Below are 27,719 nucleotides of genomic sequence, written 5' to 3'. Positions count from 1 at the left end.
AGGAGAACCCAGGAGGCGGAGGTTGCAGTGAGCCGAGATCAGGCCACTACACTCCAGCCTGGGTGACAGAGGGAGACTCCATCTGAAAAAAAAAAAAAAAAAGATTGTGGGAAGGCAAGGGTATAAATAGGGCACTCACAGTCACTGACTGACTGGTTTATACCAACGGAGGCAGTAAATGGTCAGATTCTGGACAGATTTTGAAGGCAGATCTTGCAGAACTTGCTGATGGAGTAGATGTGGGATGTGAGAGAGGAGTTAAGGATCTTAGAAAATGATATTGCTTAGTACATTGTTGTATCGGAAGAGGTGATCAAATATACAGTCAAAAAATGTAGAAAAAAGTGTTTTTTTCTGGATTTTGTTATTCGTGGTATTTGTGAGCTAATAAAAATGTTTTTATTTTTTCTCATTATAAAAGGTTGACTTTTATATCTAATATTGTATTTGTAATTTTGGATTTTTTTTTTTTTTTTTGACAGCGTCTCGCTCTGTTGCCCAGGCTGGAGTGCAGTAGCATAACCGTAACTCACAGCAGCCTCTACCTCCCGGGCTCAGTCAGATGCGTGCCACCACACCTGGCTAATTTTTCTGTTTTGTTTTGCTTTCTTTCGTAGAGACAGGGTCTAACTTTGTTGTCCAGGGTGATCTCCAACTCCTGGGCTCAAGCAACCCGCCGACCTCGGCCTCCCAAAGCGCTAGGATTTCAGGCGTGAGCCATTGCGCCTGGCCTTGATTATTTTAAAGAGGCCCCAAAATTGAATAAACGTCAAGTCTCCACAAAGCCTGAATTCAACCTTGCTTCTAGCCCATACTTGGGTTGTAATTTAAAATTAACAAAACATTTAAGAATTTTGTTTCTGAAAACAGTGTGCACGAAGTGAGTTGTAAGCTTCATATAATATTAAGAATAAACTAAATTTGGGGATAAAAAGATCACCTTGGGGTCAGGTGCAACGGCTCACGCCTGTAATCCCAGCACTTTGGGAGGCCGAGGGGGACAGATCAACTGAGCTCCAGAGTTGGAGACCAGCCTGGGCAACATGGCAAAATCCTGTCCTTACCGAAAAATACAAAAATTAGCCAGACGTGGTGGTGAGCACCGGTAGTCTTAGCTACTCGGGAGGCTGAGGTGGGAGGATCACTTGAACCTGGGAGGCGGGGGTTGGAGTGAGCTGAGATGGCGCCACTGCACTCCAGCCTGGGCGACAGAGCTAGACTCTGTGTCAAAAGTTAAAAAAAAAAAAAGGCCGGGCGCGGTGGTTCACGCTTGTAATCCTAGCACTTTGGGAGGCTGAGGCAGGCGGATCACCTGAGGTCGGGAGTTCGAGACCAGCCTGACCAACATGGAGAAACCCCTTTCTACTAAAACTACAAAATCAGCCGGGCGTGGTGGCACATGCCTGTAATCCCAGCTACTGGAAAGGCTGAGGCAGGAGGATCGCTTGAACCCGGGAGGTGGAGGTTGCAGTGAGCCAAGATCGCGCCATTGCACTCCAGCCTGGGCAATAAGAGCGAAACTCCATCTCAAAAAAAAAAAAAAAAAGAAAAAGAAAAAAAGAAAAGAAAAGAACAAAGAAAAAAGATCACCTTGGGCTAGCCTCCCAAATGTCTTCCAAAACTTCCCACTCATTCTCCTTCCCATAGTTTTTCTAAATCTACCAAATGCACCTAGCACTTCTCACGTTCCTTTTACCGAGGTAGGGATTACGCGCATTTTTGAAGACTTCCTTAAAAGTGAAGGCGGTAGCACCGTCGGGACTGCCTGGGGCTCACCCAGAAGCTGCCGTCTTAGTGGCATCGAGAGGGGCGTGGCCATGGGCGGGGCTCGCCGTGCCGGCAGAGTGGGCGGAGCTTAGGCGCTTCCCCGCCCGGTCAGACTCAACACATGCGCCCAGAGGCTTCTAGTGGAACGAGGTGTGGATCGTAAGGGGACTCTGGCAGCTTACTTCCGGTTCCTAGGGATGCGCATCCGGGTCACACTAACGCCGCGGTTTCCTCCGCTCGCTTGGTTCTACTGTGGGTCTGGACTGGTTTCCATGTCCTGCTGTGGGACTTTTACAGCCTTTGGGTGAGTCTCCGCTGTCGACAGGGTTTGAGCGCAGCCGGTTGAGCACGGCCTGAAAGGTCTAGCGTTCTGCCTCGGTCCTTGTGTGTGGGAGTCTGTTCGCCTGTCCCTTGTCCCTGCAGTACTTCACTCACCTCAGCCCTTTCCTTCACGCTGGCCTCGCCTTATTCACCTCAGCTTAGCCTTCTCGCGCTTCTGTGCATCTCTCGCCTTGCTGTTTTTCCTCAGCCTTATCAGCCCTTTTCCAACCTCGGTTTCTTGCCTTACACCTCAGAGCTTCTCTCAGCCGCTGCCTCTCCTTTTTTCTCCTCTTCCCTTCTTTTAGCACCTCTTTTCCCCTACCCCTGATCTGGGATCTCAGCGTTCTTTCACCCGGCGACACGGCCCACCTTCTAATTGTGCTCACTCTTCACCACTGAGAAACTGAGCCTCTCTCTAGGGTCCTAGGTCCCTGTCCCCCAACTTTCTTCACCTTTGATCATTCCTCCTGGGACCAGTAGGTGACAGTGCTTCTCCTAGGGTTCTCCTGCCTGTCCTTAGCTAGAGGAGGGCTTTGCCAAAGCCCCGAAATAGGAAGACTTCTCTAGCCTGGGGGAAGTTTTGCCTTAAGGCGCTGGGTTAAACTGAACTCTGGTAGCTTCCATAGTTAGGGTTCAACAAAGGCGTTCCTAGTTCTTCGCTTTACCTCAGTTTTGGGGCTCTCTCAAGAGCAGCTAACAGGTGGCAGGCACACGGTACTGCTAGCGGTTGGGCTGGCGCGATCTTGTGAATTGACAAGTCATGAGGACGTTCTGTCAGTTTTGTGTTCCCATGAGAATGGATGTGCACAGCTGAGACAAAAATGCCAATGTTTTGGGACGTTCAGCTCTGTTTTCGGCATGGACGTTTCTTAGAGGACACTTGTGATGATAGAGGACAGGGTTTGTGAGGAGGTCATTCGCCCCAGATATATGAATTTATTGTGTTGTTACCGAAAAGTGTTCTGCTGAAGAGTTCACTATAGTAATTTCAGAGTAATCTTCTTTAAACTTAGTATGCACATATGCGTTTTTCCATTTTTACCCTATTACGTTTTCTACTTATCTTCCTCTTCCTTCATTAGCCAGACATTACTTAGAATTACATTACTCAGAAGTACATTGCTTAGAATATTCTTCTAACTTTTGTGGGTTTTTTTCCTTACCATTTCCACCTTTATCGTAAAACTGTCATTTTCTCATTTTGAGATTTAGGGCACCTTTCTTAAATTTCCCTAGAGGTTTAAAGTCATTTATAACATGAAAGAATTGCATTTAATAATGGTTAGTGCCCCCTTTCCCAAATTTCGTGATCTAGAGTATAGGCTTGGATAATCTTCATTTTTTCCCGATGTTTATGGTGTATATCTAGCACTTGATTGCAGAGGTTTTTGTGTGATCGATTTCTGTAATCTATAAATTGTGCTTTAAAATGTAGTACTTTAGTATGAACTTAAATACAACTCTGAGCACCTGCTTATCTTTTGGCTAAATAGCTATAGAAAAATGTCCTTCATTATATGATACATATACATATAAGAGTGTATAGACCTTGGCTTATTCCAAAATTGGGCTCTCTTCAGCTGTTTTTAGCAAAGGACTTTGGAGTTTGGCCATGTTAGTCCTAGAAGCCACAGAGAAGGACCCTTCTAATTGGCTTTCAGGATTTACCTAACTGCTAAGCGAAGCCTCTTTGAAAGTTTCTTATGTGTACCTCCTCCCCACTACCTAGCTCTAGCTTCTGTCCAACCTGGCCTTACTATTTTCCATCCTTCAAAACTAACCCCAATATGTATGACTTACTCCAGCTGCTTCTTTACCTTCAGGTTTATGGGCTTCATTTAAGCCATGGGAATGCCAGCTTTATTAATGCAGATTAATATAAGAACGTTAAACCCCAAAAATGATGGGAAATCACTCTGTCTTCAAAACAATAGAAAATAACAAAATCTACTTTTAAAGATTATATACCATTGTCACTAGTAAGAAGTGGCACTTTTATTTACAAAGCATAAAGAAATTAGGGTTTAAGTCTGGCATGGTGGCTCACACCTATAATCCCCAGCACTTTGGAAGGCCAAGGTGGGAGGATTGGCCAGGAGTTCAAGACCAGCCTGGGCAACATAGACAAAATTAGCCTGGTGTAGTGGTGTGCACCTGTAGTCCCAACTACTCAGGAGGTTGAGGTTGGAGGATCGCTTGAGCCCAAGGTTTTGAGGTTACAGTGATCTGTGATCACGACACTGTACTCCACTGGGCAACAGAGTGAGACCCTGTCTCTTAAAAAATAAATAAATAAATTACAACTTAAACAGTTAATCATTTTTCCAAGGTCATTTTTTTAAAGTCCCGTACATGCTCTCAGAGTAGCGGGTGTTAATTCCATTAAAGCCATAGGCTGGAAAGCACAATATAGTATTTAGTGGGTCATTTCAGTATATGTATGTCATGTATGAATGAGGCTATTGGGATAAGAAATCTATGACACGGATTTTAAAATCCAAAGCCGAAGTTATTTTGTCTTCAAAGAGGGACTAGAGAAAGAAACTGTTTTGTGCAGAAGTAGAAGTTGAAAAGTTTTAGGAGTCTCTTTTGTTCTTCTAAAATGACTTTGGCCTGTATATTCTGCATTGAAGCCATTAATTAAATGAGCATCCTGTATTGTCATTGGAGCAGTTGTGTTCATGCTGCTGATCTTCAAGCCTGCCCCTCCACCTAGCTGCCAAATGAAATCAAACCAAACAAACAAACAAACAAACAAACCCAGAGACAGCTTAATGTGTGTTTGTTTTTAAAGCTCAGGAAAAAAAAATTACTGTTGATTTTCTATAAAAATTTCTACTTTAGTTTGTAGCCCTAGGGGCTCAATTTAAAATATGTTTCTGCATATTAGCTTTATGCTCATCAAGTTTTCTTATTTTGGTTTGGTTTGATTATTTTTTGTTCTTTTTTGTCATTTTATTTGCTAGTGTACTTTGTCTTACATTTTTTTGTTTGTTTTTTGGTCCTTGAATCCTATGTTTAAGGAGATGTAGTTTTTTGTTTGTTTGTTTGTTTGTTTGTCTCAAAAAAAAAAAAAAAAAAAAACCTTGCTCTGTTGGCCAGGCTATAGTGCAGTGGTGCGATCTTGGCTCACTGCAGCCTCGATCTCCTGGGCTGAAGCCATCCTCCCACAGCCTCCAGAATAGCTGGGACTACAGGCTTATGCCACCACGCCTGGCTAATTTTTAAATTTTTTTGGAGAGGCAGGGTTTCACCATGTTTCCCAGGCTGATCTCAAACTCCTGGACTCAAGCAATCCGCCTGCCTTGGCCTCTCAGAGTGCTGGAATTAAGGTGTGAGCCACCACCCACAGGCGGCTGATGTAGTTTTGAAAATTTAAGAAACAAAATATACCTCCAACAAGTCCTTGTTACTTGTACCTTGTAGCGTTGTGGTTTCTGTGCTCTGCCAAAGCTTTTTCATGACTTCATTTATTTTGTTTTGATTATAAATAAAAGGCTCATGGAACTTCTTTTTAGGTAGCAGTTTGTTCAAAAGATATTTCTGTTCTGCATGTAACAATAGGATACTTTAGCTCATGTATGATTTAAATGGAGGAAGAATAGTTCAAAACAGGAATGTGTATTTTAAAATATTAGGAATAGTCAGCACTTTGGGAGGCTGAGGCGGGCGGATTGCCTGAGTTCAGGAGTTTGAGAACAGCCTGGGCAACATGGTGAAACCCCATCTCTACTAAAATACAAAAAATTAGCTGGGTGTGGCAGCGTGCGCCTGTAGTCCCAGCTGCTCGGGAGGCTGAGGCACGAGAATTGCTTGAACCAGGGAGGCAGAGGTTGCAGTGAGCCGAGATCGTGCTACTGCACTTCACCCTGGGCAACAGAGGGAGACTGGTCTCAAAATATATATATATATATGTATATATATACACACACACACATATATAAAGAATAGGCGGTTCTTCCCGTATATTCATCTAATTAGTTTATACCAAAAGGTTGAATTGTTATATTGATAGTAAAGTGGAAAATAGGTGTACTTTCTGTTTTGTAATTGACTTAAAAATACAAGTGCATATTCTTTTACAAAGTGTATGATTTAAGCTCTAAACTACCCTGTTGGTATTGGTATCTTTTACTGTCAGAGAACATAGCAAATAATGGAACATATCATCCTTGATATTTTTATTTAGTTCCATCAACCTAAGTCCCAGGGTAGTTAATTATTAAATGTAGAAGTAATTTAGGCATTTTCTCTGTTATTTGTAGTATATTTAAAAAAAGCCATTTAAAATATGGGCTTCATAAAATTTGTCTTTGCTGTTTTCCCATTTAAGTATGCAATAGTATTTTGAATCAGAAAAGGAATGTGTAGTTTAAATAGTACCAACTTACTGTAAATAAGTTAACAGATCAGCCCAAGGCAGTCAGTGCTTCATATCATGAAGATCTTACTACAGATTGTGTTGGATGCACTTTAACTTATTAGCTTGGTTAATGTTTGTAGCAGTTAGATGGTTTTCATTTTCTTCCCTAGAAAATAATTAGCAATACTCTTTGTAATACATTTATTTCAGCAAATATTGTTGAGGCACCTACTGTGTACAGTTACAGTAGTACATATTTAGGCTATTTATGTGACTAGGTAATATTGCATCTGGCTGATATTTACACTTAAATTCTGAATTTGATCTTATCTGTACATTTCTGAATTAAATGTAAGACTTAACATAATTAGAATTAAATAAACTGAATTGACATAAAATCATGTTCTTTCATTATAGATACAATCAAATAATTTTCACTTGGGGAACTTTTTGATAACTGAACCATGAAAATCTGTAGTGGTAAAATGGTAAAAGTAAAAGTGAACTTTACATAGCACTTACTATGTACCAGGAACTATTCTAAGTAGTTTACATGTATTAACTCTTTAATCTTTACAACCCTATTAAATAAGGGTACTATTCTTTTTTTTTTTTGAGTCTTGCCCTTGTGCTGTTGCCCAGGCTAGAGTGCAGTGGCACAATCTCGGGTCACCGCAACCTCTGCCTCCTGAGTTCAAGTGATTCTCCTGCCTCAGCTTCCTGAGTAGCTGGGATTACAGGCATGCGCCACTATGCCCGGCTAATTTTTGTATTTTTAGTACAGATGGGGGTTTCACCATGTTGGTCAGGCTGGTCTCGAACTCCTGACCTCGTGATCCGCCCGCCTCAACCTCCCAAAGTGCTGACATTACAGGCGTGAGCCACCGTGCCCAGCCAAGGGTACTATTAATATCTCCATTTTACATATAAGGAAACCGAGGTACAAAAGTTATGTAACTTGCCCAAAGTAACACAACTAGTTATCAAAGAGCTGGATTTGAACTTAGTCTTTTTGGCTCCTGAGTTAATCTTTTTTGTACAAGGGTCTGCTACTTTAGTGATTTCTCTCTTTATAGGTTGAGGTTTAAAATCTAGTTTGTCTATAACACAAAAGAGTACTGCTTTTGGTTAGGAACCTTAAGGGAGGGTTTTATTTGGCCTTTTTACTAATGATGGCTTAAGGCAAATTGCAAACCTTTTACTACCGATGTTTCTCAGATGGCAAAACCATATATTAAGACAATACAGGATCAAATTCCTCCTCCGTTAGAAAAATTATCTTATGGAAGTGAATTACTTTGGAGTTACTTGGAGATAAGTCACTATTTTTTATAAAATGGCCCCTTGAAGTTAATTTTTTTCTTTTATCTTCAGAGTATTAAACAAACTTATGTAGTAGTCTTAAAATTCTTAAATCTTACCATTCCCATATGAATTTAACAACGTGGAAATATAAAACAGAAGACTAAAACTGAAACATCTGATTCACCACTGGTCTCATTTCCAAATTTGGAAATTTGTGTAAAATTAAGTACATTCAACTCTTCAGGACTATCATGTTTAGAGTACATTCATCTCTTTAGGACTGTCATGCTTAAAGTAGTATATTTACATTAGTGATTTTATTTTTACTTTAGAAAAGATGAGGAGAACTTTCACAAATTACTTTCTAAATGAGAAGATGCAAATGATAGTCATTTAGAGTATTATTAATCATATTAAGATGATTCTTTTGTGCCTTTATTAAGCCCAAATTTAAAAACTTAATCAAATATCTGGGGGAAGGAGATTGTTTTATGTAAGTTGAGGTGCACCTTAATGCAGGAGTCTTGTACTCAGATAATGATACTATTTTTCTGAATATTTTGAAAACAGTTGAGAATCGTAGAATCTGGTTTACAGGAAAAGTATAAATATTTCTGGCAAGAAGTGACATTTGATTAGGAATACTAATTTTAATTCTCATGTTAACTCTTCTTATTAATTGAGACGTTAAGTATACTGTTTTTTTATAGTAGCTTTTGTCCTTTTTCCACTTGGTGGGAAAAGTATTGTTATGGAGCTGAACAGAGTAAGCTTTTGCTATGATGATAATACTTGTTGATGTTTAGAATATTCTTTAGTTTTAGTTAAACATTTAATTTTTGATTCAAAGCAATTCTCTTTTATATTATGTGGGTCTGATAATCAGTGTATTTAAAAATTTCAATAGTTTTCTTTCACCTGAAATTTAATATTGTAGCAATTACTGAATTTAGGAAAATTGGTAGGTAGTTACTATCAGCACCGTTACTACGGGAATACATTAGAATGATTAGCTTTTAGGTGGAGTTGAATTTTTTCTTTAGTTTCCATAGTAATTGAAAACGATTTAGGTCAACTTCACCTGTTGTGCCCCTCCCCCTTTTCAAAATAAGAGGAACATTTAATTTAGCACAATGATGTTAATTTTTCCTAGTAGATTGATGATATGAATATGATAATCTCACTCTCTTACCAAAAGAATAATCCAATATAAAATTTTGGGGGAATATTTCAGACTTAAGAGAACATTATAGGGTAAAAAAAAAAGTGCCTAAATATCTTATAAAAATTAGTGTTTTATTACATCACTGAATTTTTGTCTTTTAAATTTAAAAATGTCAAATTTAGGAAACATCTGTGATAATTTAAAGAAGAATTTTTGAAATTGGCTTTTCCTTTTCACCAGGTGTTCCTCTGCTATAGGTTAGGAAGCAATAATTAGGCAACACTAATGAATAATGTTCTTGAGAGTGAGAACTAGAGCTTCGCAAACAGAATAGGCCATCTCTCATATTTAGTGGGGCATTTAATAGCTAGATAAACTGAAAATTTTTGTTTTCATTTCTATGTATTTTCTGTTAGTATATATTTATTTACTGTAGGTACCTCATATTCTGTGCAAAAAAAATTTTGGAAGTAACTCAGTGGTTTCCTTTATCTTTTTTGTTCTCTTTCAGAGGCTTGCTTATATAAAACTACAGTTTAGAGAACCATCGGCTGGGCATGGTGGCTCATGCCTGTAATCCCAGCACTTTGGGAGGCCGAGGCGGGAGGATCACCTGAGGCAGAAGTTCAAGACCAGCCTGGCCAACATGGTGAAACCCTGTCTCTACTAAAAAAAAAATACAAATTTAGCCGGGCGTGGTGGCAGGCGCCTATAATCCCAGCTATTTGGGAGGCTGAGGCAGGAGAATTGCTTGAACCCGGGAGGCAGAGGTTGCAGTGAGCTGAGACCACGCCATTGCACCCCAGCCTGGGCAACAGGAGCAAAACTCCGTCTCAAAACAAACAAACAAAAAAGAGAACCATCAAACTCTGAATGTTGTTTCCTATGTAGTGTGAAGTGGTTACTTTCTTCCGTTTTTGACTGGCCAGTTTTTTGTTTCTGGTAAAGTGGCTTTCCAACTTTTCTGATCATGACCCACTATAAAATACATTTTACATTGCTATCCAGTACTCAGACACATATCTGTACATATTAATATTTGAAATCGAAACAGAAGTTTCTTGAAACAATATTTTTACTACTGATGATGCATTGTAATATTAATATTTTCTATTCTATTTGGTTTGTTTGCTTGTTTTTTGAGACAGGATCTCACCCTGTATCACCTGGGCTGAAGTGTAGTGACACTATCACGGCTCACTGCCGCCTCGACCTCCTGGGCTCAGGTGATCCTCCCGCCTCAGCCTTCCGAGCAGCTGAGACTACAGGTGTGTGCCACCATGCCTCACTAATTTTTTTTTGTTTTGTTTTTTATAGATGGGGTTTCACCATATTGCCCAGGCTGGTCTTGAACTCCTGGGCTCAAGTGATCCTCCTGCCTCGGCCTCCCAAAGTGCTGGAACTATAGGTGTGAGCCACTGTGCCTGGCCTCTATTTTGTTTTATTGTTTTTAATTTAAAACAAACTGCTAGTTTCCATTCACTAAGTTGATATGGTACCCTGTTAATGCAATGTACCTGCAGTTTGCAAAATTTTAGTGACTGCTAGATTTTTCCCCTAATATTGTCTTTTTGTAATGGAAAAAGTTTCGGTTTGGGGCCAGGTGTGGTGGCTCATGCCTGTAATCCCCGCACTTTTCAAGCTCCTGAGCAATATAACATTAAATGTCAATCACTTAAGCCCAGCAGGACAAGACTAGCTTGGGCAACATAGCGAGACCTTGTCTCTACCAAAAAAAAAAAAAAAAAAAAAAAAAAAAGAAAATGTTTAGGTTTGCTAGTTTTTTTCTCTGCGATGTACCTGGATTCTGTAAAACTTTTAACCTAAATAGCCGCAGAACAGTCACTGAGAGAGGGAGGTCCTATTGTCCTGATTACCATTACTATCATCTCTGTTCTTTACCGTGTCTAGGCACATTATTTTAAAAACTAATTCTGGAATCGTGAGGTTGAAAATGCTCGGTTGTATGCTGAGCTTCCATCATTAGAATCCTTTGCTAGTTTCCATCTAACAGTCAAAAGTTTAGGTCCATTCAGTTGGTTTTCACAAACTTTGCTTCTGTTCTTGGCAATTAGTCAAAAGGTTACAAAGCTGCTTTATTCTGCTCTCTTCTGGCCCCAGTCCAGTCTTTGTAAACCAAAAAAAAGAGGATTGAGGAATGAAGCAGTTTGCTCATGTGTACATGGTCAGGTGAAATAACATGATTGAAGAGTCATTAGGGTTTGCGACAGTGGATTACATTTATGTATTGTCCCAATTCATTTCCTGTAATCACACAGGGGGAAAGGGCGTAGAAATATCAACAGTTCCTTGCCTATCCTAGCTGTTAGAGTGAAACAGGGTCAGCAGACATACTCTACTATTTTTATACTGCTACCCACTCTTAACACTTAGTGAGCACTTACTATTTGCCAGGCACTATTTAAAGCACTTCACTTGTGTTAACTCATACTCATACTTGGGAGGCCTGGGGAAAAAAATGAGAATGGTAAAGGATAAAGAAGAAAACTTGCTGTCTTCTCGTATGTTCTCATTACTTGGCTTGAGAGTTCTGGCTGTTGGTGACTATAGTGTGGCATATCATACATTTTAAGCTCGGTCAGCTTTTAAATATCACCAGTCCTGTCTGCATTGTTCCATTATGAGACATATAGCTGTGGTTTGAGAACTTAGGCTTTGAAGCTAGCCTGCTTGGGCTTGAATACCAGGTTGGTGACTTACTATGTGTGTAGCGTTGGGCAAGTTACTCTCTGTGTCTTAGTTTTCTCATCTGTAAAATGGTGATAACAAATAGCTTTTATTTTATAGACTTATTGAAAGATTAAAATAATTAATATATTAGCTGGGCATGGCGGCGCATGCCTGTAATCCCAGCTACTCAGGAGGCTGAGGCATGGAAATTGCTTAGACCTTGGAGGTGGAGGTTGCAGTGAGCTGAGATCATGCCACTGTGCTCCAGCCTGGGTAACACAGCGAGACTCTGTCTCAATTAAAAGAGAGAAGAAGAAGGAGGAGGAGGAGAAGGAGAAGGAGAAGGAGGGGGAGGGGGAGGGAGAGGAAGAGGAAGGGGAAGAGGAAGAGGAAAAAAAATAGTTAATATATTAAAAGTACTTAGAACAGTGCCTAACCCATAAGAAGCATTCCATAAATGTTTGCTATTAATAGTATCAACTCACAGTTGGATCTCCTGAGAGTGTTTGTGGCTATGATGAGTTCTGTATATTTGCTGAGTAACAGGACATGATTGACATTTAATGTTATATTGCTCAGGAACTTGAAAATATCTTGTCTTAAGGACCTGTAGGGAAAGTTCTTGTGTGGTGTGTTGGATTTAAAGCTAAAGGTTATCAAGGCTACAGGTTATGCAGGCCCAACTTGTTTAATTTCTCTTAGGAACCACTTGTTATTTGGGCTGTAATCTTAAAAGTTCTAATGGTTTGCTATTTGGGAATACTAAGCAGAGCTAGTTAGTGAATTGACTTTCACTCAAGACCAGATTTCTTTCCTTTTTATCTTAGGTGTAAGATATTTATTTATTTTATTTTTCTTTAACAAACACTTATATTATCCTGTCTGATGGAGTTTTGAAGGGATAAATAAAATTGGAGAAATAAAACATTAATTAAAAAAACTGAACCTAGATTTTACAGTTCTTCTGAAAGCTAAAGACATAAATTCCAAAAGACTTAGTTGTGTTAGTATAGTGTATAGTCAGTGTTATCCAAACACTGGCAAGCTGAAATATATGATTGGTGTATAGATGAGATATATAGAATGTTAGAGGACACCCTGAGGAAGCCCAAATGTTGGACTTTAATATTAGGCAAAGTGTATTACAAAGCATGCAAAAAACCACTTAAGTATGGTCCACACATAGGAGAGAAAGCATTTTGTCCCAAAATGCTTTTTATGTCATACAATTTTATTATTAGGCAAAGACTTTAAATCAGCCATTTAAATTGTGTTTAAAGGGCCTGGTATGGTGGCTTGCACTTACTGAGTGGAAGAATTGCCACTGCACTACAGCCTGGGTGACAGAGCAAGACCTCATTTCTCAAAAAAAAAAAAAAAAAAAGTTCAAAGAACTAAAGAAAACCATGTCTAAATGGCTAAAGTAAGGTTATGTGAACTATATTATGTTAGTCCACTTGGTTTGCCCTAACAGAATACCAAAGAATGAGTGGCTAAAATAACACATGTATTTTCTCACAGTTCTGGAGATTGAAAGTCTAAGATCTCTTTTAAATGAGTACTAACTTTTATTTTAGGTATAATTGTTTCTGAATAATTGTATGTTGTATGGTTCTACCTCTAGTGTTTAAGATAGGCTAGAATTCTTCCACCATTTCAATTTAAATAAGGAAAGGGTATCTGAAGGTAGTCACACTTAGAATAAAAATAACAATTTTTACAATTTGACCTTAAGTCATCTATGTAATGGAAAATTCTTCTGTTATGATAACAGGTAATAGAGCCTACATTTCAAATCTCTATACTCATAAATAAACTGTTGATCCAACTGTTTTTGTAGTTTTATCTGCCAATGTTTCAGATCTTGTTACTCATAAATAAACTGTTTATTGCTCCAACTATGTTTATAATTTTGTTAGCCAACATTTCAGATCTCTGTACTCATAAAAAAACTGTGGTCTAACTGTTTATAATTTCATTTGTTCGTATTACAGTCATAGAATTTTATGCAGCTTCATATGTGATTTTTTTCTAAAAATCTAAGTAGATCCTATTATAACTTTTGAGGTATAATTTACATACAGTTAATTCTTTTAAACGAACAGTTCTGTAAGTTTTACAGATGCATACAATTTTGTAAAACCACATCAAGATATAGAGGGCCAGGTGTGGTGGCTCACATCTGTAATCCTAGCACTCTGGGAGGCCAAGGTGGGTGGATCACCTGAGGTCAGGAGTGCGAGCCCAGCCTGGCCAACATGGTAAAACCCCATCTCTACTAAAAATACAAAAATTGGGCTGGGTGCAATGGCTCACACCTGTAATCCCGTCACTTTGGGAGGGCGAGACAGGTGGATCACTTGAGTTCAGGAGTTCAAGACCAGCCTGGGCAACATGGTGAAATGCTGTCTCTACTAAAAATACAAAAAAATTAACCAGGCATGGTGACACATGCCTGTAATCCCAGCTACGCGGGAGGCTGAGGTGGGAAGATTGCTTGAATCCAGGGGGTGGAGGTTGGTTGCAGTGAGCCAAGATCATGCCACTGCACTCCTGCCTGGGTGACGGAGGAAGACACCATCTCAAAAAAAAAAAAAAAAAAAAAAAAAAAGCTGGGCGTGGTGGCACATGCCTGTAGTCCCAGCTACTTGGGAGACTGAGGCAGGAGAATTGCATGAACCCAAGAGGTGGAGGTTGCAGTAAGCCAAGATCATGCCACTGCACTCCAGCCTGGGCAACAGAGTGAAACTGTGCCTCAAAAAAAAAAAAAAAAAGATATAGAATAGTTTCATCAATCCCAAAAAGGATCCCTTGTGTGTCTTTATAGTCAACCTTTTTTCCCATCCCCAACACTGGCAACCGCTGATCTGTTTTCTGTTCTTGTAGTTATGTGATATAAATGGAATTATACAATATGTAGGCTTTTGAGTCTGGCTTCGTCCACTTAGCATAATGCATTTGAGTTTCATCCAGATTGTTTTGTGATTTACTGTGCACTATTCCATTGTTTGGGTATACTGCAGTTTATTCATGTGCCAGTTTGAAGGGCATTGGAGTTGTTTCCAGTCTTTGGCATATATATGAACAAGCTACTGTACACATTTACATACAGGTTTTTATGTGAACATAAGTCTTCTTTTCACTTAGTTAGATACCTCAGAATGGGATTGCACGGTTGTATAGTAAGTGTGTGTTTACCTTTATAAAGAACTGCCAAACTGCTTTCCATGATTGGTTGTACTGTACCATTTGCATTCCCACCAGCAGTGTACAATTTCTTTTTGTTTGTTTGTTTGTTTGTTTGTTTGTTTTTGAGACGGAGTCTCGCTCTGTCGCCCAGGCTGGAGTACAGTGGCTGGATCTCAGCTCACTGCAAGCTCCACCTCCCGGGTTCACGCCATTCTCCTGCCTCAGCCTCCCGAGTAGCTGGAACTACAGGCGCCCGCCACCTCGCCCGGCTAGTTTTTTGTATTTTTTAGTAGAGATGGGGTTTCACCATGTTAGCCAGGATGGTCTCGATCTCCTGACCTCGTGATCCACCCATCTCGGCCTCCCAAAGTGCTGGGATTACAGGCTTGAGCCACCGCGCCCGGCCTACAATTTCTAATTGTACATTGTTCTAGTTGTACAGAGTTCTTGTTGTTCTGCATCCTTGCCAGCATTTGGCCAGTTTTTAAATTTTTATTTTAGACATTCTAGTAAGTGTGTGTTGGTATCATATATATATATATACCCCACTTCCCCCAGGGGCTCTCTGTCCTAGTCTCTGCTTAGCCTAAATGAAAGGATCTAAATCTACAGAGGCCAACAGTCCCAAACTTTTGGAATCTCCTCTGAATACAGCTCATTACTGTTTACTAGATTCCAGACTTTATTCAGATTTTACTATTTTTTCTACTAATATCTTTTTTCTATTCTAGGATCCAGTTCAGGATACCACTTTGCATTTATATAGTTTAATTTTTATCTCTGGCTGTAACTAACATGCTACTGGTTTATAAGATACTGCTACTAGTTTTGGTTCTGTTCTTTTGCAGGACTATTTTTTCAGTTCCTATTTGTCCCAAAATGCTTTTTATGTCATACAATTTTATTTTGAGGAATGAATTCAATTTGTGTGTCATCATTTTGAGTTGCATTCGGAGGAGATTCCAAAAGTTTGGGACTATTGACCTCCGTAGATTAGATCCTTTCATTTAGGCTAAGCAGAGAATAGTACAGAGAGCCCCTGGGGAAATTGTTTCAATTATGAGTCTTTATCAAGAAATGATTAAGTTCCTAAATTTTATTCTTATTTACTTTGTTGCTTGAAGTTGGAATTAACAACTTTCCTTGGTTAAATTAGCTGAACCTTTATAGTTTCATTCTGTTTGATCTATACATTTTTGTAAAGGGTAGTTAAATGGCATCTTCAACATTGACATGAACTTTTGACGCAGCAGCTAAAAGTAATTATGATTTCTTTCAGAATGTGTCTTTAATACCTGGCATATTTTATCCTGGATTCTATTTCAGTGTTTTTCTTCCAGCTTGAAATGTTCTATGAATATGTTTAGAAAGAATTTCAGGGCTCTATTCAAGACACACAAAAAAGAAATCCCAAAGAAAAATACATGCAAAAAAATAATTGCATTAGAAAAGTCACGTTTTTCCAATGAAAAAAATTTCTCATCATTTAGTACCATCTTATGATGTGTTTATCAGTGTTCTTGATACAGTGCTAAGCACAGTGTTGCCAAGTTAAAAATTAAATGTTTAGTAAATGATTTATGCTACATGAGAGAAATGCAAAATAGGAACTTCAAAACAGAAAAATATGAGCTTCAATCTTGAGGCATAATTTACCTAAGATTGTTATTTAAGATAAATTGGAAAGGAGGACTTTGATATATTTCAGGTTTAACTCTAGCAGTAATTTTTTTCCCTAAGCAGAACACATCAAACAGTATAGTGAGGCCAGGCATAGTGGCTCACAGCTGTAATCCCAACACTTTAGGGGGCTGAGGCAGGCAGATCACTTGAGGTCAAGAATTCGAGACCAGCCTGGCTGATATGGTGAAACCCTATCTCTACTAAAAAATACAAAAATTAGCCGGGCATGGTGGTGGGCGCCTGTAATCCCAGCTACTACGGAGGCTGAAGTAGGAGAATTGCTTGAACCTGGGAGGCCGAGGTTGCAGTGAGCTAAGAGCACGCCATTGCACTCCAGCCTGGGTGATAGAGGGAGACTCCATCTCAAAACAAACAAAAAACAGTATAGTGAATGTATGCAGACTTTAAGTGCTGTCTTACAAATACTAGTGTTGAGTTTGTTAAGGCTTTGGAAGGATCTTGTAAGATTTCTCAAGATCCATGAAGTACCTGAGACTGTCAGTGTTATTGTTACCTGGACATAAATTTAAGGTTTATCCCAGAGTGAAAGCAGGAGAATGCTAACTTTGAAGTTATGTAACACTTTCATTAGAGAGGCAAACTTGACAATTATTTGGAAAGTTTTTAAGTGTTTTATGTTTATTATTTTTAATGTCTGGAAGCATTTTTTCATCTGTATGTACAATTGTGTTCTCTTATTTACATTTCCTTTTTTTTTTTTTTGAGACAGAGTCTCACTCTGTAGCCCAGGCTAGAGTGCAGTGGCATGATCTCGGCTCACTGCAACCTCTGCCTCCTGGGTTCAAGTGATTCTCCTGCCTCAGCCTCCTGAGTAGCTGGAATTACAGGTGCCCACCACCATGCCTGGCTAATTTTTGTATTTTTTAGTAGAAATGGGGTTTCACCATGTTGGCCAGGCTGGTCTCGAGTTCCTGACCTCAGGTGATCTGCCTGCTTCAGCCTCCCAAAGTGCTGGGATTACAGATGTGAGCCACCACTCCCAACCCCTTATTTACATTTTCTTATTTCCCACTTTTGTTTTCAGTTTGTCTGTTTCTTTCAGTGGTCAGGAGATGGTCAACAAGCCCAAACAGAGAGGTAATAGCAAAACCAAGCAAACGAAAAACATAAACTTTGCTATTTGTATTAGTTTCCTGTGGCTGCTATAACAAATTACCCCAAACAGACTTTGAGGCTTGAAACAATAGAAATTTATTCTTTCACTTCTGGAGGCCAGAAGTCTGAAATCATGGTATTGGCAGGGCTGAACTTCCTCCAGAGGCTTTAGGGGCAATCATCCTTTGCCTCTCCCAGCTTCTGGTGGCTGCTGACATTCCTTGACCATAACCCTCCAGTCTCTTCTTCCATTTTCACATTGCCTTCTTCTCTGTATGTGTGTTAAATGTCTGCTTTTCTCTTATAAGGACATTTGTGATGGTGTTTAGGGCCTATGTATAATCTCATCTCAAAATCCTTAATTACATATGCAAAGACTGTTTTTCCAAATAAGGGAACATTCACAGGATCTGGGTATTAGGATATGGACCTATCTTTGACTAGAAATCTATTTCATGATAACTGTGTGTATATGTGTTTGGGGAAGGGGATTTCCCCCTTCCTCTCTTCCTTTTCTATCTCCCTTTTTCCCTTTCTTCCTTCTCCTCTTCCCTCCCTCTCTCTTTTCTCCCCACCCTCCTTTTTCTTCTTCTCTTTTTTTTTTTTAATAGATGGGGTCTCTTGCTATGTTGTCCAGGCTGGTCAACATACCAGATTACCAGATTACTCCTGGGCTCAAGGGATCCTCCTGCCTCAGCCGACCCTTCCCACTTTGACGCCCAGCCCCAGTTAAAATTACTTGTTTTGGCCTGCCATGGTGGCTCACGACTATAATCCCAGCAGTTTGGGAGGCCGAGGCGGGTAGATCACTTGAGCTCAGGAGTTTGAGACCAGCCTGGGCAACACGATGAGACTCCGTCTCTACTAAAATACGAAAAAGTAGCCGGGTGTGGTGGCATGTGCCTGTAGTCCCAGCAACTTGGGAGGCTGAGGCGGAGAATTGCTTGAACCCAGGAGGTGGAGGTTGCAGTGAGCCGAGATTGTATCATTGCTCTGTCTCCAAAACAAACAAACAAAAAAAACTTGTTTAATTAACAGTAAATCAGTCCGCCACGGTGGCTCAAGCCTGTAATCCCACTTTGGGAGGCCAAGGTGGGCGGATCACTTGAGACCAGGAGTTCAAGACCAGCCTGGCCAACATGTTGAAACCTTGTCTCTACTAAAAATATAAAAATTAGCCGGGCATGGTGGTGGACACCTGTAGTCCTAGCTACTCCAGAGGCTGAGGCATAAGAATCACTTGAACCTAGGAAGCGGAGGTTGCAGTGACCCAGGATTGTGCCAGTGTACTCCAGCCTAGGTGAGATTATGACACTGCACTCCACCTGGTCTCAAAAAAACAAAAAACAAACAAAAAAAACCAGTAAATCAAAGTCTGTACATTGTAAATTAAGGACTTACGGTTATAAAGATAAATCTATTTGTTTTTGTGGGGTTTTTTGCTAGCCTGTACAGGGAGTTAATAAGTAGCATAAAAAGAATATCAGGGAGCTCTCTGAGTCTGAATCTCTTCTGATTCTGAGGGCTGCCAGATTCAGAAGTAGCTCTTTGTTCAACTAAGCTCTTTATTCCTCTAAAGAAAAAAAAAGGAATGTTGTTTTTGGATTTTTAGGAGGTCCTTAAAGTGCCAGTCCATACATTGAAAAAGAATTTCTGAGTTTAAATTTAAAATATTTTAAAACTTTAAGAACATGATATTATATCATAAGATCGAAGTAATATAACATAGGATAGAGATGTAATGAAAGAAAAGGAATAAGTAGCCTAAGGTAATAATATTAGGAATGTAATTTTTTTTGTTGTTTGAGACGGAGTCTCACTCTTGTTGCCCAGGCTGGAGTGCAGTGGTGCAATCTCGGCTCCTCACTGCAACCTCCACCTCCCGGGTTCAAGCGATTCTCCTGCCTCAGCCTCCCGGGTAGCTGGGATTACAGGTGCCTGCCACCACGCTAATTTTTTTAATTTTTAGTAGAGATGGGGTTTCACCATGTAGGCCAGGCTGGTCTTGAACTCCTGACCTCAGGTGATCCACCCGCCTCAGCCTCCCAAAGTGCTGGGATTACAGGCACGAAGGAATGTAATTTTAAAAGGGAGGGTTTTATGCTCAATTTTGCATAAAGGAGACAAAAAACTTCAGACAAGGGAGTTCAGAGTTTCGGGTTCCGCCACTGTTTCTGCTGCTTACAGGTTCATGAGGCAGTGCCTTCTCTTTTGTTTAATTTCCTCAATTTTAAAATAAGGATTACATTTAATGATCTGTAAGACCTTTTATCCTTTGTAGCATCTTTTGTTATGTATTTTCTCGCATTTCCAAGAGAAAATTGTGTCTGTCCAATAGAGTGAAACCAAATGTGAAGTCTTTTCCGATAGCAAATTCTTCAACTATTGGAAGTTCATTGCTTTTGCTTAGAGCTGTAAAATGAACCAACCCTGAGTTTATGTACAGTGTCTAAATAACTTCTTAGGAAAGAGATGACACAGCCAGAAAATCAAATGAATCTTTCTACCTATATTGTTGTCACAAACTTTAAGATTTTTTAGGTAAGGGAGGATCACTGCAATTTGAATTGCTTTTCCTTCAAAGCTGAAATTTTTTTCCAATGGAAAAAGTTGGGGGCAAGAATGAAGAACTTGTGTCTAATTTTAGCTTAATATCTTGAACATTTTTATATAAGCATTTAAAAATATGTATTTAAACATTTTACTATACTTTTAAATGTAACTTTGTATCTGCTTTTGATTCTTATCAAATTATATGTAAGCTATTATTAAACTAACTTAAAAACATGTATTTTTTCACTTTTTAAGTAAGCTTGTATTGAAATAGTTTACAGTTATGGTATAGTTAAACTTATTCTTCATGTGTTGGTTGTTTCACATTTTTTGTTTCTTAGACAACAAACGTATACTATTTTTAAAAGTAGAGTTTGCTTTCTTCCTCCCTGTGTGTAATTCTTGTGTGAGCACCGAAGAAAAATTATTCAGGTTAGGCCATGGCCAATCTTATGACCTCTTTTATACTTTATCCAGGAACAGTTTGAAGACACATGTGATTTTACAGCTGTGCCTGACTGAATATGTCTTTATCTTCTTATAACCCAGATAACACTTGGTTTTGTTGTTTAGATTTTTTTTGGTAGCTTAATATGTATGAAGTCGTATCTTAAGAATATTACAGGGCCGGGCGCGGTGGCTCAAGCCTGTAATCCCAGCACTTTGGGAGGCCGAGGCGGGCGGATCACAAGGTCAGGAGATCGAGACCACAGTGAAACCCCGTCTCTACTAAAAATACAAAAAATTAGCCGGGCGCGGTGGCGGGCGCCTGTAGTCCCAGCTACTCAGGAGGCTGAGGCAGGAGAATGGCGGGAACCCGGGAGGCGGAGCTTGCAGTGAGCCGAGATCGCGCCACTGCACTCCAGCCTGGGCAACAGCGTGAGACTCCATCTCAAAAAAAAAAAAAAAAAAAAAAAAAAAAAAAGAATATTACAATTTATATTTCTCCAATTAGTAGTGAGACAGTCTTTTTTCTCAAGTGCTGATTTAATCTCTGTGGTTTAAACTGCCTGTTTTTATTCTTTGACAGGTTTATGAGTTAGTCATTGTTTGCTCCATAATAATAGATGATCGGGAAATGTTGAATTGATTTGGTGTATGTTATAAACATTAAGTTTTATTTATCATAATTCTTGCAGATATTGCCTGAATTTATAATATTTTAATGTTAGATTTTTTTATTGCTTGAAAGTTTATTTTACATAATTGGATTTGTCAAATTGTCGTTTATGCTTTCTTTGAATTGACCATAAATTCATCTCTTTTCCATAGTGAGATAAGGTTACTATTCTGTTTTCTCCAAAGTTTTTTGAATGCTTAGTTTTTTAATATATTTATAATTAGTTATAGCATATGATGATGTGGATATTTTTTCCATATTGGTATTCAGTTTTTCTGACAATGTTTTCTAAATACTGATTTTTCTCTATTTATTTCATATTTTAAATACTTTATAGATTTGATCTTTTTTTTGGCATTTCTAATCTGTTAGGGTTTTTTTTGTATTTTTTATTGTAAAATATATGTAAGATAAAATTAACTGTTTTAACCATTTTTAAGTACAGTAGTACCCCCCTTATCTGTAGTTTTGCTTTTGGCGGTTTTAGTTACCTGCTATCAACCTTGGTCTGAAAATATTAAATGGAAAATTTCGCAAGCAAACAATTCATCAGTTTAAAATTGTGCACCGATCTGAGTAGTGTGATGAAGTCTCTCTCCATTTTGCTCTTTCCTGCCTGGGTCATGAATTATCCCTTTATCCAACACATTCATGTCGTAGACGCTTCCCGCCTGTTACTTAGGAGCCATCTTAGTTATCAGATCACTTGTTGAGGTGTCTGCAGTACTTGTGTGTTTGAGTAACTTTTTTTTTTTTGAGACACAGTTTCACTCTTGCCCAGGCTGGCGTGCAATGGCGTGATCTCGGCTCACCATAATCTCCGCCTCCCAGGTCCTGGTTCAAGCAGTTCTCTTGCCTCAGCCTCCTGAGTATCTGGGATTACAGGTATGTGCCACCATGCCCAACTAATTTTTGTATTTTTAGTAGAGACGGGGTTTCACCATGTTGGCCAGGCTGGTCTCGAACTCCTGACCTCGTGAGCCACCCGCCTCGGCCTCCCAAAGTGCTGGGATTACAAGCATGAGCCACCGCGCCCAGCCCGAGTAACTCTTATTTTACTTAATAATGGCCCTGAAGAGCAAGAGTAGTGTTGCTGGCAATACAGATATGCCAAAGAGAAGTGCATTAAGTGAAAACGTTAAAGTTCTCTACTAAATAAGGAAAGAAAAAAAATCCTATGCTGAGATTGTTAAGATCTACGGTAGGGCTGGGTGCGATGGTTCACATTTGTAATCCCAGCACTTTGGGAGGCTGAGGTGGGCGGATCATGAGGTCGAGATCGAGACTATCCTGGTCAACATGGTGAAACCCCATCTCTACTAAAAATACAAAAATTAGCTGGGTGTGGTGGTGCACGCCTGTAGTCCCAGCTACTCAGGAGGCTGAGGCAGGGGAATTGCTTGAACCCAGCAGTTGGAGGTTACGGTGAGCCGAGATTGCACCACTGCACTCCAGCCTGGTGACAGGGAGAGACTCCATCTCAAAAAGAAAGAAAAACAAATCTACGGTAAGAACTAATCTTCTGTCCGTGAACTTTTGAAGAAGCAGAAGAAATTCATGCTAGTTTTGCTGTCACACCTCAAACTCCAGGTTTTGGCCACACAGCGCATGAAAACTGCTGAGTTAAAATTTATCATAGATATGTATGTATAGGAAAAAAGATAGTGTATATGGGTACCATCTGTGGGTTCAGGTGTCAACTGGGGGTCTTGCAGTATATCCCCCCCTTGGAAAGGGAGACTACTGTTTACAATTCAGTGAAATTAAGTACATTTACAGTGATTTGCAGTCATCATCACTATCGTCTGGTCTCTTTATTTAAGGTATTTTTACTTCAGCCTGCAACATTATTGCTGTTACTCTTGGACAAATTGTTTAAATCTCTGAATCCCAGTTTCCTTGTTTGTAGCATGAGGATGGTAATACCACCTGCGTCTTAGTTGTGGAAACAAAATTTGATGAGATAGTGACTATAAAAATTACTTGGAGCTGGATGCAGTGGCACATGCCTGTAGTCCCAGCTACTCGGGAGGCTGAGGTGGGAGGATTGCTTGAGCCCAGGAGTTTGAGACCAGCTTGGGCAACATAGTAAGACCCCTATCTCTTAAAAACAAAACAAAACAAAAACAAAAACAAAAACTTTGTGTATTATATATGCTCAGTAAATGACAGTTCTCTTATCTTTTCTACTATTATTGGTTTTAAAGAGTGGTATAGATAGGTTTTCCTTAAATGGCCTCTGTTATTCTCCTTTCTCCCAAAATACTCATTATTAATTTTGTCTAATTTTCAATAAGAAACTTGTAGGTATTGGAGTAAACCTTTGTTCACTTCTTTTTTTTTTTTTTTTTTTTTTTGAGACAGTCATGCTGTCTCCCAGGCTCTATATATTTTTATATATATATGTATATATAGAGAGAGAGGATGGCTTGCTTCCCTCTCTACCTAACTGCATGTTGAAAAATAAGAATTTATTGATCTCAAACATCTGTCAGATGAGTCATACACGGGGTTGTTTTTGTTTTTTATATACGTGTATGCACACATTATTTCAAATTGAAAGCAGTGTCTCAATGGATTTGAAACTATTAAAAGCTATTGTCTAAAACATGAAAAATTTGTAACTGTAAAAATAAATGCACATATTAATATTTGAAGTGCGTAATTAAGAAAACCTATTGGTGTTTTGTTTTTCTTGTATACCAATAATTAAGCCACTACTGTTGACACTATTTAGCTTTCTATTTTAACACTGAAGGAGTGAAAGTACTTGTATTTGTGAATTTACTACTAAAATCTTGGCAAAAAAAAAATTGTCTAAAATGTGTGGGTGAAACTGTTAATCATGTGTGTTTCTACCTTCCCCCCTAAAGTTGGACACCAACTATATACTGTAGGTTCCTTAAGGTGATTTCACTATTATTAAATCAATAAGATAAAAATGAAATAGTTGTATCTATGCAACATTGTGTACAGAGAGGAGATAATGAATAGTATTAAATGTTCTCATCTTCCTTTACCTTTTGTTCCCTAATACCTATTCTACCTTTTAAAATTTCAGACTTCACTGCTGTTTGAATTCATAGTTCAAATTTGCACATTATTGTTATTGGAAAATCATATGTAATGAAGGTTTTAGGCCGGATGCGGTGGCTCACACCTGTGATCCCAGCACTTTGAGAGGCCGAGGCTAGTGGATCATTTGAGACCAGGAGTTTGGGACCATTCTGGCCAACATGGCAAAACCCCATCACTACAAATATTAGCCAGGTGTGTGGTGCACACCTGTAATCCCAGCTACTTGGGAGGCTGAGGTGTGAGAATTGCTTAAACTGGGGAGGCAGAGGTTGCCGTGAGCCGAGATCACACCATTGTGCTCCAGCCTGGGCTACAGAGCAAGTGCTGTCTCCAAAAAAAAAAGAAAAAAAAAAGTTTTAGTTATTCCCCCCCCAAAAAACAAAATAAAAATAAAAAATTATATATATAAGGCACTTTGGGAAGTGTAGTAAATAAACTTAAAATAAAATGTAGTCAGTGATTAAATCTATGGACTACCTTTTTTCTATGTGGAACTGTGTCATAGATATCCAGTTAACTCCTGAATATCTCTGTACATACTTAGCTGCATGCAAGTTCTCTTTCTAGGACCTATAAATCAGACTGTTTTTGCCCTACTTACACACTTCTTTTGAAGTTGTAATTAAGACTGATATATGCCTTGTTTTCATGGAAAACAATTTGGCCTTTATTCTGTGCCATTTTTTTTTTTTGAGATGGAGTCTTACTCTGTCGCCTGTCGCCCAGCCTGGAGTGCAGCGGTGCAATCTTGGCTCACTGCGACCTCCACCTCCTGAGTTCAAGCAGTTTTCCTCCGTCAGCCTCCTGAGTAGCAGGGATTACAGGTGTGTGCCACCATGCCAGATTAATTTTTTGTATTTTTAAGAGAGACAGAGTTTCACCATGTTGGCCAGGCTGGTTTCAAACTCCTGACCTCAAGTGATCCACTCGCTTCGGCCTTCTAAAGTGCTGGGATTACAAGCGTGAGCCACCGCGCCCGGCCTATTCTGTGCTTTTAAACAAACAAAACACACACACACACACACACACCCCTACATATATTTAATTTCTTTTCCTAAGCCTAAGAGCTTTAATAACACATTGAAGCAACCTAATTTCTTGCTTGTGGCCATTTACATTTGCAGGGTATGTAGTATGTTGAACTTGAGACAAAACAGAAACTATGAGGTAGGAATCTAATTCGAATTTTGAAATAAAATATTTGTTATTAATTATTTCCCTTCTAACTTCTAAAGAGTAAAAATAAAATTTATGGCCACCATATTACAGAAAGATTCTGCTTTTATTTTTAAGCATGCAAAATCACAATAGTATTCAAAATTGTGTGGCTCTTGAATCAAACCAAAGTTTCTATTTTTTCACTGTCAGCATTCACAGGTAGAGAAGTATAAGGTCTTAGGAAATACTATTTCTATTCTCAATTTTAAATTTTCTCAGAATTCTGTCCATGAAGGCAAATGAATACTGACAAGCTCTATTTCCAAAAAAGGTGATAAAACAAGTGTATTTAGAAACCAGTAGTAAGAATCGAAATTAGAAAATTGTGAAAAGACATTACTTTCCAAATGTTCTAAAGGTACTTAAAAGATTAACTCAGGGCTTGTCTTGTAATTTCATCAGCTGTTTGGCTAAGTTTTAATTATATTTATTTTAATTACATTAAAAATTCACTTTTCTGTGTCACAACTGTTGTATTACTTGATATTTTAAAAGATCAATCTCATTGAATGTAAAATAATGTCAGGTTACATTAACGGTAAAAAAACAAAAAAAAACCAAAAAAAAAAAACACCGTTGGCCGGGTGCAGTGGCTCATGTCTGTAATCCCAGCACTTTGGGAGGCCGAGGTGGGCGGATCATGAGGTCAGGAGATCGAGACCATCTTGGCTAACATGGTGAAACCCCGTCTCTACTAAAAATACAAAAAATTAGCTGGGCGTGGTGGCGGACGCCTGTAGTCCCAGCTACTCGGGAGGCAGAGGCAGGAGAATGGCGTGAACCCGGGAGGCAGAGCTTGCAGTAAGCCAAGATCATGCCACTGCCCTCCAGCCTGGGCGACAGAGCGAGACTCCGTCTCAAAAAACAAAAACAACAACAACAAAAAGTTAAGTTCTAGAACTAATACAAGAAAATGAATACTAAGATATTTACAATAATTCTGTACTTCCTTTATTACCAAGTTTTGCAATATTGTGTCTTAGTTATACTGTACTTTCATCTCTTGCTAGTAAGTATGACTTTTGATTGTCTAGAATGTACCACTTGTGGAAAATGGTATGAAGTCTTAATAAAAGTTTTAGAACATTGATAGGTGCTGGCACTGTGATGAATACTTGCATTCTAATATTTAGTATGTTCTGATATTTCAGATCATTCAGTGTACAAATTATTGCAAGGCAGGAGAATACTGTATTGATGGAAAGTAGTATTTAGATGAATGTTTTGGTAGAAAACAATGTTTGGTAGAAAACACATTGTACATACGCAATGTACCAGAATGTATGTTTGCAAACTTCCCACACATCGTGTGTTGACAGTAGAATCCCAGATTTTGTAATATATCATATTCTTTACTTGTAGGCAGCTTTTTGTTTTAAAATGATCAAAATTATTCATAGTCATTGACCAGTTATTTTGAGATAGCAAGCCTGGTTTTTAAACTTTACCTTTCTTTTCTTTCTTTCTTTCTTTCTTTCTTTCTTTCTTTCTTTCTTTCTTTCTTTCTTTTCTTTCTTTTCTTTCTTTTCTTTCTTTTCTTTCTTTTCTTTCTTTTCTTTCTTTTCTTTCTTTTCTTTCTTTCTTTCTTTCTTTCTTTCTTTCTTTCTTTCTTTGTCTTTCTGTCTTTCTGTCTTTCTGTCTTTCTGACTTTCTTTCTTTCTTTGTCTTTCTTTCTTTCTGTCTGTCTGTCTTTCTTTCTTTCTTTCTTTTCTTGAGACAGAGTCTCACTCTGTCGCCAGGCTGGAGTGCAGTGGCGTGATCTCAGCTCACTGAAACCTCCGCCTCCCAGGTTCACGTGATTCTCTTGCCTCAGTCTCCCAAGAATGGGGCTACAGGCTTGCACCACCACGCCCAGCTAATTTTTGTATTTTTAGTAGAGACAGGGTTTCACCATGTTGGCCAGGATGATCTTGATCTCCTGACCTTGTGATCCACCTGCCTCAGCCTCCCAAAGTGCTGGGATTACAGGCATGAGCCACCATGCCTGGCCAGTTCTTTTCTTCTAAATACAGAAATTATTTGTGTCCTTTTTATTCTCCTAGATTGAAAAGCTGAGAAGACAAAGGGAATTTTAAAGATGGAAACAACAAAGCGTGCTTATTTTCAAAGAATAGGAGATGTAGAAAGGAATGTCTTTAAATTTTTCCCTT

The 27,719-nt window shown here is 39.0% G+C and overlaps 2 protein-coding genes across 5 annotated transcripts in view; both read left to right on the top strand.

The window, feature by feature from the left end:
* RPA2 (replication protein A2) overlaps positions 1–27,719 on the top strand; it is a 342,664-nt gene that overhangs the window by 157,866 nt on the left and 157,079 nt on the right. The window lies entirely within an intron of this gene.
* Positions 1,904–27,719, top strand: part of EYA3 (EYA transcriptional coactivator and phosphatase 3) — a 118,965-nt gene continuing 93,149 nt past the window's right edge. For 2 of the 4 annotated variants that reach the window (XM_050795000.1, XM_050794992.1), the window contains exon 1: positions 1,904–2,071. The gene's annotated coding sequence lies outside the window, so the exon portion shown is untranslated. The remainder of the gene's footprint in view (positions 2,072–27,719) is intronic. The other 2 variants (XM_050795030.1, XM_050795058.1) reach the window with 2 other exon arrangements.

This window comes from Macaca thibetana, chromosome 1, assembly GCF_024542745.1.
Source record: "Macaca thibetana thibetana isolate TM-01 chromosome 1, ASM2454274v1, whole genome shotgun sequence".
NCBI lineage: Eukaryota > Metazoa > Chordata > Mammalia > Primates > Cercopithecidae > Macaca > Macaca thibetana.
This window is presented reverse-complemented; position numbering and strand designations above follow the sequence as displayed.